At 40.8% G+C, this 15,874-nt stretch overlaps 1 protein-coding gene across 2 annotated transcripts in view; it reads right to left on the reverse strand.

Moving 5' to 3' along the window:
- LOC127427324 (transcription elongation regulator 1-like protein) overlaps positions 1-15,874 on the reverse strand; it is a 107,945-nt gene that overhangs the window by 82,499 nt on the left and 9,572 nt on the right. The window lies entirely within an intron of this gene.

Here is a 15,874-nt window from a genome sequence, read left to right on the forward strand (position 1 = left end):
AGCAAGGCAGCTCACTATGTTTTGGAACAGAGCTGTACCTGTCTCCCCCACTGTCTCCTCATTTACCTGCATTATAAACTACTTCAGGCCCTCTCCCTGGAAATTTGTTTTGTGCTGAATAATGGGTTCTCTCTTCCTGTGCTCTACATCTAACACAAAGGCTGGGTAACAATGCTGACTACCTTTGTTGTAAAAGGGGATCGACGTCAGCTTTAAATCAAAAGAGGCTTTTCAAAGTAATCTACGATTGAGCTAAAAACTAGTTCTGATGGAACACATTTCATCAGCACCATAGGCCATGATTACATCATCAGTACCGGACAGAACATTGCTAATATGTAAGTACTGTCATTATTTATATTTGTATTATAGATTTACATATCACACAATAAATAAAATAAAATAAAAAATAAATAAATAAAAAAAAAAGAATTTTAAAAATTTAATTCAGTTTGTTGCTTGAGATGAACACGAAAATTACCTTTAGAGCAAAATACCTCTCTGAAAGTCATTGTATAATTTGCACACTGGGATACACAAATAAAAGTCTGGAATTTCACAGTGAATAATTATTATTCACACATAGTCTGCCCTGAAAGTGTGTCAGACAGATCAATTTCAAATGTGGGAAAGTCTTCCCGTTTGAACAAGCTCAAGCCATATGTTAGAGAGTGTGAGGCTGTGAGCACTTTAGTTAGATTGATGCATTGCTGTAGATCTTTCTAGCACAGCTAAAGTAAACTGAATTTGTAATGACTTTAGAATGCTGGAAAACTGTGCTGTTGCACTGCACTAGAGTTACAGTAATATCTACCTAAGTATATTTAGAACTTGAATATATAAGAAAACTTTACTTTCTTATCATTACTTCCATTTCTTTTCCTCCTTTCCTCTCATTTCCTTTCCTTTATTTTTCCTCTCCTTTCCTTTCCTTTCCTTTCCTTTCCTTTCCTTTCCTTTCCTTTCCTTTCCTTTCTGTTTTTCCCATCCTTTCTCTTGTCATTCCCTTTTCCCTATCTTTTTTCTTTCCATGTCCTTTAACATTTAATTTCCTTTTCCTCCCTTCTTTCCTTTCATTTTCCCTTTTCCTCTCCTTTTTCTTTTCCCTTTTCCTCTTCCTTCCCTTGCCTTTCTTTTCCTTTTTTCTTTCCTTTCCTTTTTGTTTTCCCTTTCCTTACTCATGTCATTTTCATTCCTATTTCCTTGTTTTACACATCTATTTTCTTTTCCTGTCCTGTCCTTTCCTTTCTCTTTCATATTTCTTTTTTCCTTTTCTTTCTTTCCTTTTTGATTTCCTTCTCTTTACGTTTTTCCTTTGCCTTTGCCTTTTCCTTTCCCTTTCCTTTTTCTTTTCCTTTTCCCTTTCCTTTAATTTCCTATGTCCTTTCCTTCCTGTTTTTCCTTTACTTTCCATTACGCATCTTTTTACCTTAGCTTTCTTTTTTTTCCTTTCCTTGTGTTTCCTTTTGTCTTTTCCTTTCCTCTTTCCTTTCCTGTCCTTATCTTTACTTTTTCATTTTCCTTTCCTCTTTCCTTTCCTTTCCTTTCCTTTCCTTTCCTTTCCTTTCCTTTCCTTTCCATTTATTTTTCTTTTCTTTCCTTTACTATTCTTTCCTCACACACTTTGATGTGCTGTTCCGGACTTATTGATATACATAAGTATTTAACTCCAATTAAATAAATCAATTTTTTCATATTTCCATTCATTAATGTAAACATTTATGTTGCTGGAAATGGAAGTATGAATGGTTCCATGTGGAGGTGTTTAAAGGCTTCATTAAAGTTCCCATGAGATCTTCAGTGTGATCCACTCAATACAGGGCACGCTCCTTTAACAAACGCTTCAATGCACACTTCTAAATTGCCGGCTCAACTTTTAAACTCTATCTTCCAGAAACTGTGTATTTCTTGACAAGGCAACCAGAGTGACTTTTCACGTCCCATTAGGTCCTGTCAATAAGGTGGACTAAAATTCATGAAGATGAAAAATTAGATTTTGGAGCAGGTCTGTGAAGCAGAGGAATAGTGTGTTGGAGTAAAAATGCCTTTTTGGCATAGAAACCACAGTTTAGAACCTCACACAATGCAAACAGTTGAAGGAGCCGTTCTCAGGGAGGCCCTCAGAAAGGACATCTTAGATGATAAATGCCTTGCCCTAAACAAGCTAAATTAAAAACCTGTACTACTTTAGTCACCAAAAAAACACACTTTTGGAGGAAATGTTCCCTCATCTTAACTGATATTCATGGAGTGCTGGACAATTTGGACTGATTGCTAACCTTGGACAGTAAAAATATGCTGAGAAAGAAATCCTGAGCACCAATATGGACATGAAAATTGCATTGTGTTGATTAAATGATTAAAGACAGACTTTGTATTTCATCTTGATTAATAACCAGACACAACACTGGCTCAACTAATGGCTTGAGTTTGGGGTGGAACTATACCTGTAAGAAGTAATTAACATTTAGCTAACTGTGCGAGGAGGGCATTTGACAATATGAAACAAAAATCTGATTGCACCTCAGAAAATTACCTATAACAATTCCTTTAAATTCAGCCATGGCACAATGGTTTACACAGAATGTGTTTTTGCATCCATTCACACTGTTTTTCAATTGTTTTCAAATGTAAACATGAGGAAGTCTTTGACTGTTGCGCCACATCTTACAGTGTATCAAGCAGGTGCGCTGCATTTTTTAGAAGCTGTGTAAAATTAAAAATAACTTCAATTGTTAAAAACTTGCATTCTGTTTTGTTCGTGGAGCTGCGTCTTGCTTTTTTAGCACAAGGATGCATTCAAGGATCAATTCCCAACTCTCTCCGTGTATTATTTACATTTATTGTGTGGCTTTAGTGCTGAAAAACGTTTTGGGGCCGCTGGATATTCAGGGTATGTTGCGCAAAATGCACAAAACTGCCCAAAAAAAAAAAAATTAAAAAAAAAAATAAATAAATAAATAAATTCCAAGCTGCATGTTTTATTTTTTATAAATGTTTTTATTAATGTTGACTATTGATCTAATAACAGCAATATAAGGAAATATAATGCTAATCTTCTCAATCTAATATCTTCTTACTCTATATGTTATTAAAGTCCCTTTGTTTCCATTCTTTCCTTTTAAGCTTTTAACAGTTTTATCAACTGTGTTGTTTTAACATTTCCTTTGACACAGAGGTTAAAATATCCCACAGAAACATCACAGTGTTGTACTCACCCTAACCTTATAACAATACTTTTTGATTTTCACATTGACATGAATCAGAAAGGATAAAAAAAATAAAAATAAATAAAATTAAAAAAAAAAGAATTTGACTATTAAATCAGCATAGAATATCATGACAAAAGGCAAGAACAGCATTTGGATCAATACGTAGCTCACCACAGAATAGGGATGGGTCTATTCTAGGGCAAGAAATTAATGGCTCTGGGGGATAAACTGCAATGAACAAGGGAACATATATCTGTGCTATTACAACTTCCATTTTGTACAGAACATATTTCCAGTATCATTTTGTTAGACATAAACATTGTAGAACACAGACTATTAATGCTGGACTTGTAAGCACATGGTTAAAGGCTGATTCTGCACTGGATAGCAGATGAATGCATGAATCTCAGGAAATTATTTGCTTCAGCCATTGATTTGCTGTGTTTTCATTAAGCAACAATTGTATGTTCTATGTTTCTGGCTTGTACCATTACCAATCATATTCTCAACATACAGTATTATTTTTTTCTTTCTTTAATTATTATTATTTTTATTTTTTTTCATGTCTTAGGCAAAAAAAAAAAAAAAAAAAAAAAGAGAGAGAGAGAGAGAGAGAGAGAGAGAGAGAGAGAGAGAGAGAGAATATTGAATTAAATAAATACAATTTAAACTAAATTTCCATTTTCTGAAGGAAATACCAGTGCACATACATACTCACTGTGCAGTGTAAAGGTGGATATAAAGGGTTAAATACATGCAAAGAACACAACCAGTAATAAATCAGTCAATAAACACGCAACTGGCATTATTGTTTTGTAAATGTCAAATTGGTGGTCATGTGTTTGCATTTATCTCTTTGATGTTGCAAATTTGCAGAAGAACAAAATGAATCATTATTGCTGCTTTTCAAAAAAAAAAAAATAAATAAATAAATACTCCTTTTGGACATTAGAGGAAGTGTGAGTATTTTTACATTATGACAGAATATGTAAATAATGACAGAATTTGCATTTTTAGGTGAACTATTCCTTTAAAACATTTTAACGAAAGTACTATTAATTTCTTTAGGTGTAAAACTTTTTAATAAGGGAAAAACATTGAGAAAATAGCACGATATGACAGACATTAGCACTCTGAATGAAGAAAAAAAAAAAAAACACCAAAGTGACTCCAACTACACGACATCTTGTTTTCACAAAGGCAGTTGCTGAGCGCCGCTCCAATTTATCCTGAGAATGTGTCGCACTGCTAATAAAGTTAGCTGTTACCTGAGGGGAAAGCTCTTACACTGCTGCTGACCTGTGCCGATGTGTTTGCAGACGTTGATAATTTTCATGTGGGAAGAAAGTGTGACTGTGTGGACACTTATTTGGACTTATTCACAGTCTCCGATACTGAGAACGCTGCACACCCTCTGGCGCCAATTACTGCCTCTGCTAACACTCATCAATGGTTCAAGCACATGAGAATGACTTTGAAAGTACAACTTTTGAGTCTTTCAATACCACTCAAGCAAGAGCTGATTCCCAAACACAGCTGAAGTTGACTTCTGAAGTTTGAAGGTTTTCCCAAGCGCATTGTTGTGCTTAGGGTATATAACGATCGCTGAGGTGCATTCCAAAATGGTTTGATCCATTTTGAACTTAGGTTCAGCTAAGCTCATCAAAGTTCAAGTAGATCAAGTAGATTTAGTAATTGTCAGGATCTAAGATTAACTTAACTTATAATTTCTCAGGCAGTGAATGAAAGAAAACAGAGAGGGAACAGACAGAAGAGATTTTTTTTTTTTTTTATTAATAATAAATAGCATGCTTTGAATGTTCAAAGATAGCTTTGTGTTGCATCATCAGAGAGCACATTTACATCCACAATGCTACACCGATTATGCATAAGCTGATGTGTTAAAATCATGTAAATGGCTTAAATGGTTTTCTTTTATCGGGGTAAGGTCATAAATGGTTTAAGCAAAAATGTAAACACATTTACCAATGTTCTTACCGGCTTACATCCAATGTAAATTTTGTGCGCATGGCTGTTCGCGATTTCATGTCAAAAGTAGGGAATAACTAAATGATTTCACATCGTATGTAACATGTATTTCTTGCAATGTCTGACTTTTTCATTAAGCTCATTTTCTGTGGTTATCAGTGTATTGCTGTGCCCGTAAACACACTCATTGACCAGCTCCATGATGCTGGTGTTTTCCTCTTCCCAAATGAACTGAAATGCCTTCTCAGTTCATGAAATTTTCATTTCATAAAATATTAAAGTTTTTCTTATATTTGGTGGTGCTTTCATACAGGTATGTGAACTTCATGGCATGCTACAACATAATAATAATAATAATAATAATAATAATAATAATAATAATAATAATGTGTTTAGCTTCAAATCTAAACTAAAACTAAACTAAATGCTCAGGATACATCTAAACAAATTAGCCACAAAAACTGATCTGCATCTATATTTTCATTCAGTGTTGATTCTAATATATTTATTTATTTGGCCTTAATGTTTGTTTTTTGATGAAAATGTCCTTTAAATTTGGTCGACGTTTCATAATCTCATAAAGTATTCAGACCCCTTCATTTTTTTCACATTTTGTTGTTGCAGCCTTATGCTAAAATGCTTTATTTAATTTTTTTGTACATCAATCAACACTCCATACCCCATAATGACAGCAAATAACATATTTTTGATAACTTTGCAAATGCATTAAAAAGAAAAACTGAACTATCACATTAACAGATCCTTTGCTATGATAATTTAGCTCAGGTGCATCCCATTTCTCTGGATCATCTTTGAGATGTTTCTACACTTTGATTGGAGTCCACCTGTGGCAAATTCAACTGATTAGACATGATTTGGAAAAGCACACACCTGTCTATATGAGGTCTCACAGCTGAAAATGCATATCAGAGCAAAACCCAAGCCATGAGGTCAAAGGAACTGCCTGCAGAGCTCAGAGACAGGATTGTATCGAGGCACAGATCTGGGGAAGGCTACAAATATATTTCGGCTGCATTGAAGGTTATCAAGAGCACAGTGGCTTCCATAATTATTAAATGGAAGAAGTTTGGAACAACCAGAACTCTTCCTAGACCTGGCCACCCAGCCAAACTGAGCAATCAGGAGAGAAGGGCCTTGGTAAGAGAGGTGACCAAGAACACGATGGTCACTCTGATTGAACTCCAGAGATCAAATGTGGAGATGGGAGAAACTTGCAGAAAGAAAACCATCACTGCAACACTCCACCGATTGAAAGAAATAGAATAAAATTAGCGTAGATGTCATTCACTTTAAAACAGGGTTAAAGAATTAGAGAAGTTTTTCCGGTTCCGGCAGACCTAACGAAAGCAGCATAACTATGATTTGATGGATAAATTAGGTGTATGCCTGGCTGAATAGATAAGTTTTTAGTCTAGACTTAAACTGAGGGAGTGTGTCTGAGTTCCGGACACTGCTAGGAAGACTATTCCATAGTTTAGGAGCCAAATATGAAAATGATCTCTCTCCTTTTGTGGATTTTGATATTCTCTGTATTGTTAACAGGCCATAGTTTTGCGATTGTAGTGAGCATGATGGATTATAGTGTGATAGAAGGTCCCTTAAGTACTGCGGAGCTAGACCATTCAAAGATTTGTAATTAAGAGAATTTTTAAACTGATACGAAACTTAAAAGTTAGCCAATGTAACGCCGATAAAATGGGGTTGATATGATCATATTTCATGGTTCTAGTTAGCACTCTAGCTGCAGCATTTTGAACCAACTGAAGTTTATTTATTAAACCTGCAGGACATCCACCTAGTAATGCATTACAATAATCTAGTCTTGAGGTTATGAACGCATTCATTAGTTTTTCGGCATCAGAAACAGATAGCATGTGTCGTAACTTGGCAATATATATGAGGTGGAAGAATGCAGTTCTACAAATAGTGGAAATTTGTATTACAAAGTTTAGATTGCTATCAGATATAACACCTAAATTCTTTGCAGTAGAAGTTGACATTACAGTACATCCATCAAGAGTCAGATTATATTTTAGCATCTTATTTTTTTAGGTTTCTGTTCCAATAAATAGTACCTCTGTTTTATCGGAATTGACTAGAAGAAAATTTCTAGCCATCCACTCACTTTGATATAATTTATACATATAATATAAGGTATTGTCGGCATAACAGTGAAAACTAATTCCATGGTTCCTGATAATGTCTCCTAAGGGGAACATATATAGGGAGAAAAGCAGAGGCCCTAAAACTGATCTCTATGGCACTCCATACTTTAATTTTATCTGACAGTTCCTCATTTAAACAGACAAAGGGTAGCGGTCAGAGAAATAGGACCTAAACCAAGCTAATGCCTGTCCACAAATGCCAACATAATTCTCAAGCCTATCCAAGAGAATATCATGATCTATGGTGTCGAAGGCAGCACTAAGATCTAAGAGCACTAGAAGAGAAATGCAGCTGTGATCAGTTGATAAGAGCAAGTCATTTGTAACTCTGATAAGTGCAGTCTCTGTACAATGATGGAGCCTAAATCTTGACTGAAATTCTTCATATATACCATTTCTCTGTAAAAATTAACATAGTTGGGAGGACACTACCTTTTCTAGTATTTTTGACATAAATGGGAGATTTGAAATTGATCTATAATCAGTCAATTCTCCTGGATCAAGCTGTGGTTTCTTGATAAGCGTTTTGATAACTGCCAGTTTAAAGTTTCTTAGGACATGCCCTTAGGATAATTAGGACATTAATTGCGCATGTGAGCTGCTCTGCGTTTGTCACGAGAGCTCGCATTTTAAGGAGCGCCCGGTTGACGTGCTCGCACTGATCCTGTCACTGGTCTGGAGCTCGCATTTCAGGAAGCTCGGTTGATGCGCGTGCACAGATAGCAGAGTGCAATTTGGCTTCACAGACCATTCGCACATCCTTGTCCCACATGAAAAGCATATTTAGCGCTCAGAAAGTGAAATGAATGTAATAAGTTGCTTCATCACCTGACAGAAATGCATACAGATGTGGCTAACATGAGAGTATTAAAATAAATTCTATTTTGATATTTACATGTTGCAGTGGCAAATTCTCAGCAAAGCCTTCTCTGCTGGCCTAACATGCCAAATAAATAAATATTTTTCATCCTTTCATTCTCAATCACCTTTTTGTTTATGTATTTTTAATCGCTTTCCACTTTTAATTAATCTACAAACAAATAGAGAAAAACTAAAAGTTTATCCAGTCAGAATTTATTCCTTGATGCTTACAAGCAAAGTGTGACAACTGTTTCACAAATCACATGCCCGAAGCAGTGCGTGAGTCATAGCTACACCCCGTTAGGCCTTCAGAATTTCCACAGAATCCCTCAACAGTACAAATGAATGGGCAACTAAAGTCAGATTGTCATATTCATCAGCCAATCAGATTGATTTATTTGTTCTTGGTAGCTGGCCTTGAGTGACGCAGTCATGCTTTAAGTGACGTAATTTGAAAGCGAGCGTGAGATCTTGCTGACGAGTCGACTGTCATTACTGCCGCTATCACCATTGATAAAGAGATCCTTATGGATTTAAAAACACGAGATGTTCTGCATGACCGTGTGATTGCTTAATTTATTAAACAGGAAAGGAGGACTGATTTTAACTTCAAGTAAATTGGTAAGTGCTTTTTGCATTGTTGTAGCAACATCAGGAGTTTTCTAAGTGTAAATTTGGCTGCTTGAGCATTCAGTGTCGGATCAAGTTTTGAAAAGTAGTGCTGCGTTCCAGTCAACTTGGAAAGTCGAATTTTACAACTTCCTACTAGGAAAAGTGCAATGGACTGCATCTTGAAGTCAGAATTACAACTTGTAGGCTCGTGCAGAAATTCTCAACTCCGATTTCACACAAAAATGTCGACACTCGGAGATATACAAAGTAAGTGATAAACGTTCACTTTATTAAGTAATATCGATAAATTAGTTTGTTTCCACATTACATGATATTAAAGCTTGTTTAACAAATGCCTGCAGAAACAGGTGTATAAAACATTATAATCTCTTTTAATAATCGTACACCTGAAGCACAAATGCTAGCGCTGCAGCATTGTTTATCAGTTGGGTTTCTAGGAGACATCTCTAATGAGAGTCAAACCCCTGATAAGCTAACGGGAGCATTGCAGTTTTGTTTCCTTAAATGTCATCTTCTGAATATCGGGGAATGGAATGCATTTATAGTCGGAGATATCAAGTAGGAATATCCCACATCCAACTTGAATGTAACACAGCATAACCATGTACCCTGACTAAACGAAATTTATTGCGAGCAACATTTAAATCGCAAATTTTATTAGATAGATTTTTCCAGGTATTATAGACCTCCTTGGTAGATTTATATGAAAAATGAACATCTGTTTCACAAAACAGTCATGCTGCAGTTAAATTTAGGCTTGCTTGTGCATTAAGTGTTGTTTCGAGTTCTGGCTTTTGTGCGTGGACGTGTTTTTAAAATGTCAATTGGTATTTTTAGATATCTGCGACATAATGTACGATGCCCAAAGGCATAGGGTGTCTTATTCTTTGTGAAACTGTGTCTTCTTAATGGCATGAATCACACTGAAGGCCTAGACTTTTAATGCACGGCCCGCCACTGACTTGTTGTATCGATAACTTTGGATCGTTGGTTATTGGATCGATGGATCGTTACACCCCTACTTTATATGGTGTTTATCTTCCTTTTTTTATTTTTATTTTTTTAAGTTTGACATCAATCAGTTTTTTTCTAAATGACTTAATGAGGGTTTTGTGTATGGTATTTCGGGGAATAGACTTAGTCTCTATGTGATATATAGATGATTCATTCTCTGTGTTTTGTAGTTTATGTAACCTGTGTAACATCTCAAGGCAGCTAACAAACATTCGGAATAGCCAGTTTGTCTTATTCCTTACCTTCCTGACCCCAGTTAGTCAAATGCTAAGTGACTAATATTAAGGCTATGAGCCATATTACTAGAGAGGAGAGCGGCACCTTCCCTGGAGGGATGGAGCCCATCTCTCTTTAGCATGTCAGGTCTTCCCCAAAAACTCTTCCAATTGTCTATGAATCCTATGCGATTCCCTGGACACCACTCAGACGTCCAGCGATTCAGTGACACTAATCTACTATAAACCTCATCACCACAGCGAGCAGGGAGGGGGCCAGAGCATATTACAGTGTCTGACATCATTTTTGCAAGTTCACACACCTCTTTAACATTATCTTTAGTGATCTCCGACTGGCAAAGCCAGACATCGTTAATACTGACATGAATAACAATCTTAGAAAATCTACATTTATCATTAACCAGCACTTGTAAATTTGATGTGATGTCAGGCGCTCTGGTACCCAAAATGCATTTAACAATAGTGGCTGGAGTCTCTATTTCCACGTTCCTTACAATAGAGTCACCAATATCAAGGGCGCTATCAACATGGTTTTCAATTGGTGCATCACTGAGTGGGGAGAATAGATTGGAAATCCTAACAGGAACGGCAGAGTGGTGTCGCTTTGCCCTACGAGTATGCTGCCGAGACATCACCCAAACACCCTGCTGCGGGGGCTCTACAGCCAGAACCAAAGTGTGTGTGTTTGCTCACCGTACTACCCGCATATGAAACAGTATCTACCGGATTCTCTTTCTCACAAACCTCCACTAGTTTTCGGATGCGTGTCTCTAACTTATTTATCTTCTCTGTCAGCTTGACTAATTCTTTACATTTATCACATGTAAATCCCTCACTGCTAACGGAAAAAGCTATAGTAAACATATTACATGTGGTGCGAGTAGCGATAACATGAGGTGATGCCATGATTAATGTCCTGGTTACTTTCATAACCTCTGTTCCCTGATGGAGGGAATGAGACGTTGTGTTGATGTAGTGACACTAGGGGTCACTCTTGGGAGCCTGAAACACCTGTGGTCCTTGAAAAAAGGCCAATGAAAATTGGCGAGTGGTATTTGCATACCACTCCCCCGAATATATGGGTATAAAAGGAGCTGGTATGCAATCACTCATTCAGGTTTTATGCTGAGGAGCCGAGACAAAGTTCCGGCCATTTCAGCGGGTAGTCCAGCGTTGTGGCAGGAGGGACACAAAGTCTCGTTCCCTCCATCAGGGAACAGAGGTTACGAAAGTAACCAGGACGTTCCTTATCTGTCACTCACTCGATGTTGTGTTGATGTAGTGACACTAGGGGTCCCTATACAAAACACCACAACTAGCTGAACTGTGTTACGTGAACTGGCGGTGTGTGATGGGCAGACCACTGTGTGCCTTGTAGCCAGCGCACCAGGCTGACACGTAACCTCACCCAGTGCTGTTATGAGTGTCGAACGGCCCTTCGGAAACAAGTCGACTGCCCAAAAGATAGAGATAGGCTAGACCAGTCATGGCCTCTTATCCTCTTTTTTTCTCTTCCCCCCCAAAAAAGAATGAAATTTGTTAACCAACTGGGGCCACCAGGTCTACGTCGGGGGGGGGTCACTCCCAAGGGGAAGACATTTTGAGTGGAAATACGTCACATGGTCTTGCCGAGCCTTGTCGGAAATATGTCATGTGGAGAAGTCCCATGGTAGGTCCTAACCTACGGGGGAGGAGTTTCTACAAATATGGTGACTGGGGCAGAGGGGCCTCTGCTCAAGGAAGACGCAGTTTACCAACAGGGAAACGAATTAGCGGAAGATATACATCGCATGGGGTTACCTATGGGGAACCAACACATGCGGAGCACCTACACCAGTACAGGGCTTAGTTAGCACATGTACTGAGCTGGCAGCGAGTTTCTTCACAAACTCGTCTGCCACAGGGCTCGGAGGAAGTCATCCAGGGAACACAGTTTGTGAACACTACTGGGAGTCAACAGTGCACGTCTTCAGCTCAGGGGAGGTGAAAGGCACTATGCACAAGCAATACACCCGGCCAGCTGTCCCGGACTTACCTGCTTGTGCCTGCCACTACACGGGACGAAACTGGCTCCACCCGGAGATTGTAGAACCTCACAAAGGTGTTGGGTATTGCCCAACCTGCTGCTCTGCAAATGTCTGTTAGAGAGGCGCCACTGGTCAAGGCCCAGGAGGCCGCCACACTCCTGGTAGAATGGGCTCATAGCCCTGCCGGGGGCGGCACATCCTGAGTGTGATAGGCCATTGCTATGGCATCAATGACCCAGTGGGCGATCCTCTGCTTGGAGACAGCGCTTCCTTTCTGCTGTCCACCAAAGCAGAGAAAGAGCTGCTCAGAGACTCTAAAGCTCTGCGTGCGATCCAAATAGATGTGTAAAGTGTGCACCAGACACAGCAACATCAGGGCTGGGTCTGCCTCCTCCTGGGGCATTGCTTGCAGGTTCAACACCTGATCCCTAAATGGGGTCGTGGGAACCTTGGGCACATAGCCGGGTCGGGGTCTCAGGATCACGTCAGAGTAGGCTGGACCACATTCCAAGCATGTTTTGCTGACAGGAAACGCTTGCAGGTCTCCTACCCTCATGATGGAAGTGAGCGCAGTCAGGAGGGCAGACTTTAAAGAGAGTGCCTTAAGCTCAGCTGACTGCTAAGGCTCAAAGGGGGCTCCCCATAGACCCTGAAGAACTAAAGAGAGGTCCCATGAGGGAATGAGGTGCGGTATGGAGGGATTCAACCTCCTGGCATCTCTCAGGAACCTGATGATCAGGTCGTGCTTCCCAAAGGACTTACCGTCCACTGTGTCATGGTGTGCCGCTATAGCAGCTACATACACCTTCAAGGTGGAGGGGGACAGCCACACTTCCAACCTCTCCTGCAGGAAGGAAAGCACCGACCCGACTGCGCATCTCTGGGGTCTTTGCGTCAGGAAGAATACCACTTAGCGAACAGACACCACTTCAAGGCATACAGGCACCTCGTAGAGGGGGCCCTAGCCTGAGTGATCGTGTCTACCACCGTGGGTGGTAGGCCACTTAAGTCTTCCATGTCCCGTCCAGGGGCCAGACATGGAGATTCCAGAGGTCTGGTCGTGGGTGCCAGATGGTGCCCCATCTCTGAGAAAGAAGGTCCTTCCTCAGGGGAATTTGCTGGGGGGGGTTGGGGGGGCTGTCGCAAGGAGCGTGAGGTCCGAGAACCATGTCTGGGTGGGCCAGTAGGGTGCTACCAGGATGACCTGCTCCTCATACTCCCTGACCCTGCACAGGGTCTGAGCAAGTAGGCTCACTGGGGGAAACGCATATTTGCGTAGTCCAGGAGGCCAGCTGTGTGCCAGTGCATCTATACAGAGAGGTGCCTCAGTCAGGGCGTACCAGAGCAGGCAGTGGGAGGATTCTCAGGAAGCGAACAGGTCTACCTGTGCCTGCCCGAATCGACTCCAAATCAGCTGGACCACCTGAGGGTGGAGTCTTCACTCTCCCCTGAGGGTAACTTGTCATGACAGTGCATCTGCTGCAGTTTTGAGGTCGCCCAGGATGTGAGTGGCTCGCAGCGACTTGAGGTGCTGCTGAATCTAGAGGAGGAGACGGCGGGCGAGTTGTGACATACAACGGGAGCGTAAACTGCCTTGATGGTTGATGTATGCCACCATTGCTGTGTTGTCTGTCCAAACTAACACATGCTTGCCCTGGATCAATGGCCAAAACCAATGGACAAGGACAGGCCGAAAGGGAGGACCTTGTACTGATACGCCCGACCCTCCAAGGCAAACCACAGGAAGGGTCTGTGTCGAGGTAGAATCGAGACGTAGAAGTACGCATCCTTCAGGTCTACCGCCACAAACCAATCTTGATGCCGGACGCTTGCTAGAATGCGTTTTTGCATCAGCATCTTGAACGGGAGTCTCTGTAAAGCCTGGTTCAGTACTCGCAGGTCCAAGATTGGCTGCAACCCACCGCCTTTCTTCGGTACAATGATGTAGGGGCTGTAAAACCCCTTCTTCATCTCGGCCGGAGGGACAGGCTCTATCGCATCCTTCCGTAGGAGGGTAGTGATTTCCGCGTGCAAGGTAGCACCGTTCTCGCCCTTCACCGAGGTGAAGTGGACGCCGCTGAACCTGGGTGGACACCTGGTGAACTGAATCGCGTAGCCGAGTCGGACGGTCCGGACCAGCCATCGCGACGGGTTGAAAAGCGCAAGCCACTTGTCCAAGCTCCGGGCGAGGGGGACCAAGGGGACAGTCTCGTCGGACGTAGCGGCGGGTGGGGCCTCGCAGCGGGGCGGAGCCTGAGGTGCCATGTCGTGCCATGGCCGTGCTGAGTTCAGGGACATCAAAGCACTTACCTGGCTCCTTGTGACCACCCCCGGAACAGCCTGGGACGGGGGAGGAAGAGGCTTGTCCTCATGACCCGTGGAGACCGTCACATCGGGGGCGGATTTGTGCCACAGCTGGGCATGCAGGGGTGGGGAGACCGCCGCTTTTTGGTTCCTGATCACCAGTTGTTTGAGTTTGATGCAATGATCCATGTAAAAAATGCGTGCGGTGAAGCACACAGTTTAACCGTGATAAAAGTAGAAAGGTGGGTGTGCGTGGTAAAATGCATGTATTTGTATCGTGTTAAAAGTGGAAAAAACAATGCATGCTAAACAATGGGAGAGATTAAATGTTAAATGCTGAAAATAGAAAGATAAGCAATGCTAAGCAGGCTACAAACACAGACCAGCATTAGCAGAAACAGCAACAGGAAACCTATGATGTGATGTATTTCTGATGGATCCTGTGATTTCTTTGTGGCATTGGTTGGTTTGTCTTACTATAAACATTCCATCCCATTTGATAAAATTACAGAAATCAGTGTGATTATATCATAATTTCAAAAAATTCTAAACTTTAAGGTGATGCCCTCATGCAGCTAACTCTCAATCAGTTCCTTAACTTTAGCTCTTAATTTAATTATGTTGGCTTCTGGTTTGTTTGGAATTGTATCAATTCTATTAATCCTATTAATTTTATAAAAAGGATTACACGGAAAATCAACATGTATCTTCCGAAAGTTCATGTCCCCTGCAATCAAACCCATTCAGCCAAATTACCAAGTGCCATCCCATATCAGACATTTTTGCAGCAATTCCAGCGTGAACACATTTCACACAAATGCTTCTAATAGCATGATGTGCGAGCAAGCAAGGAAGTAATCACATTCACATAAACACTGGTGGTTGTGATTCAGAGTTTGCATTTTTGCTATAGAAATAATTTTTTACTCCACTGATGGTTAGATTTAGGCAGGGGCGGACTGGCCATTGGAAGAACCGGGACTTTTCTCAGTGGGCCGGCCACAAAATGGGGCCGATCTTGCAGTGATAAGCTGAAACGGGCCACTGCGTTATGCCGAACGGGCCGCAACTGTCTGAAGAGGGCTGCAAAATGGCACAGCAATATGCCGAAGGGGGCCACGATATGCAGAAAAGTACAGCGACCCCCCCCCGCACTCAACAACATTTCGGCCAGCATGTTTTCAGTGCACACTCATTATGACTCTTCATTGCATTCTCTTAAGCAGTCCTCACTGCACACTCAAATTGATTACACCAAATCATGAATGAAAATGAGCTGAAATTTGAGTCATTTCAGTTTCATTTCATTCGCACAAATCAGACCACCTCAGCTCCCACACACCGTGACAGCCTTGTTTCGGCATTTATGAAAAATGCAACATCTCAGCTGACAAACCTCCAAAATTGTTACA

The sequence above is a fragment of the Myxocyprinus asiaticus genome, chromosome 36, assembly GCF_019703515.2.
Source record: "Myxocyprinus asiaticus isolate MX2 ecotype Aquarium Trade chromosome 36, UBuf_Myxa_2, whole genome shotgun sequence".
NCBI classification, from domain to species: Eukaryota; Metazoa; Chordata; class Actinopteri; order Cypriniformes; family Catostomidae; genus Myxocyprinus; species Myxocyprinus asiaticus.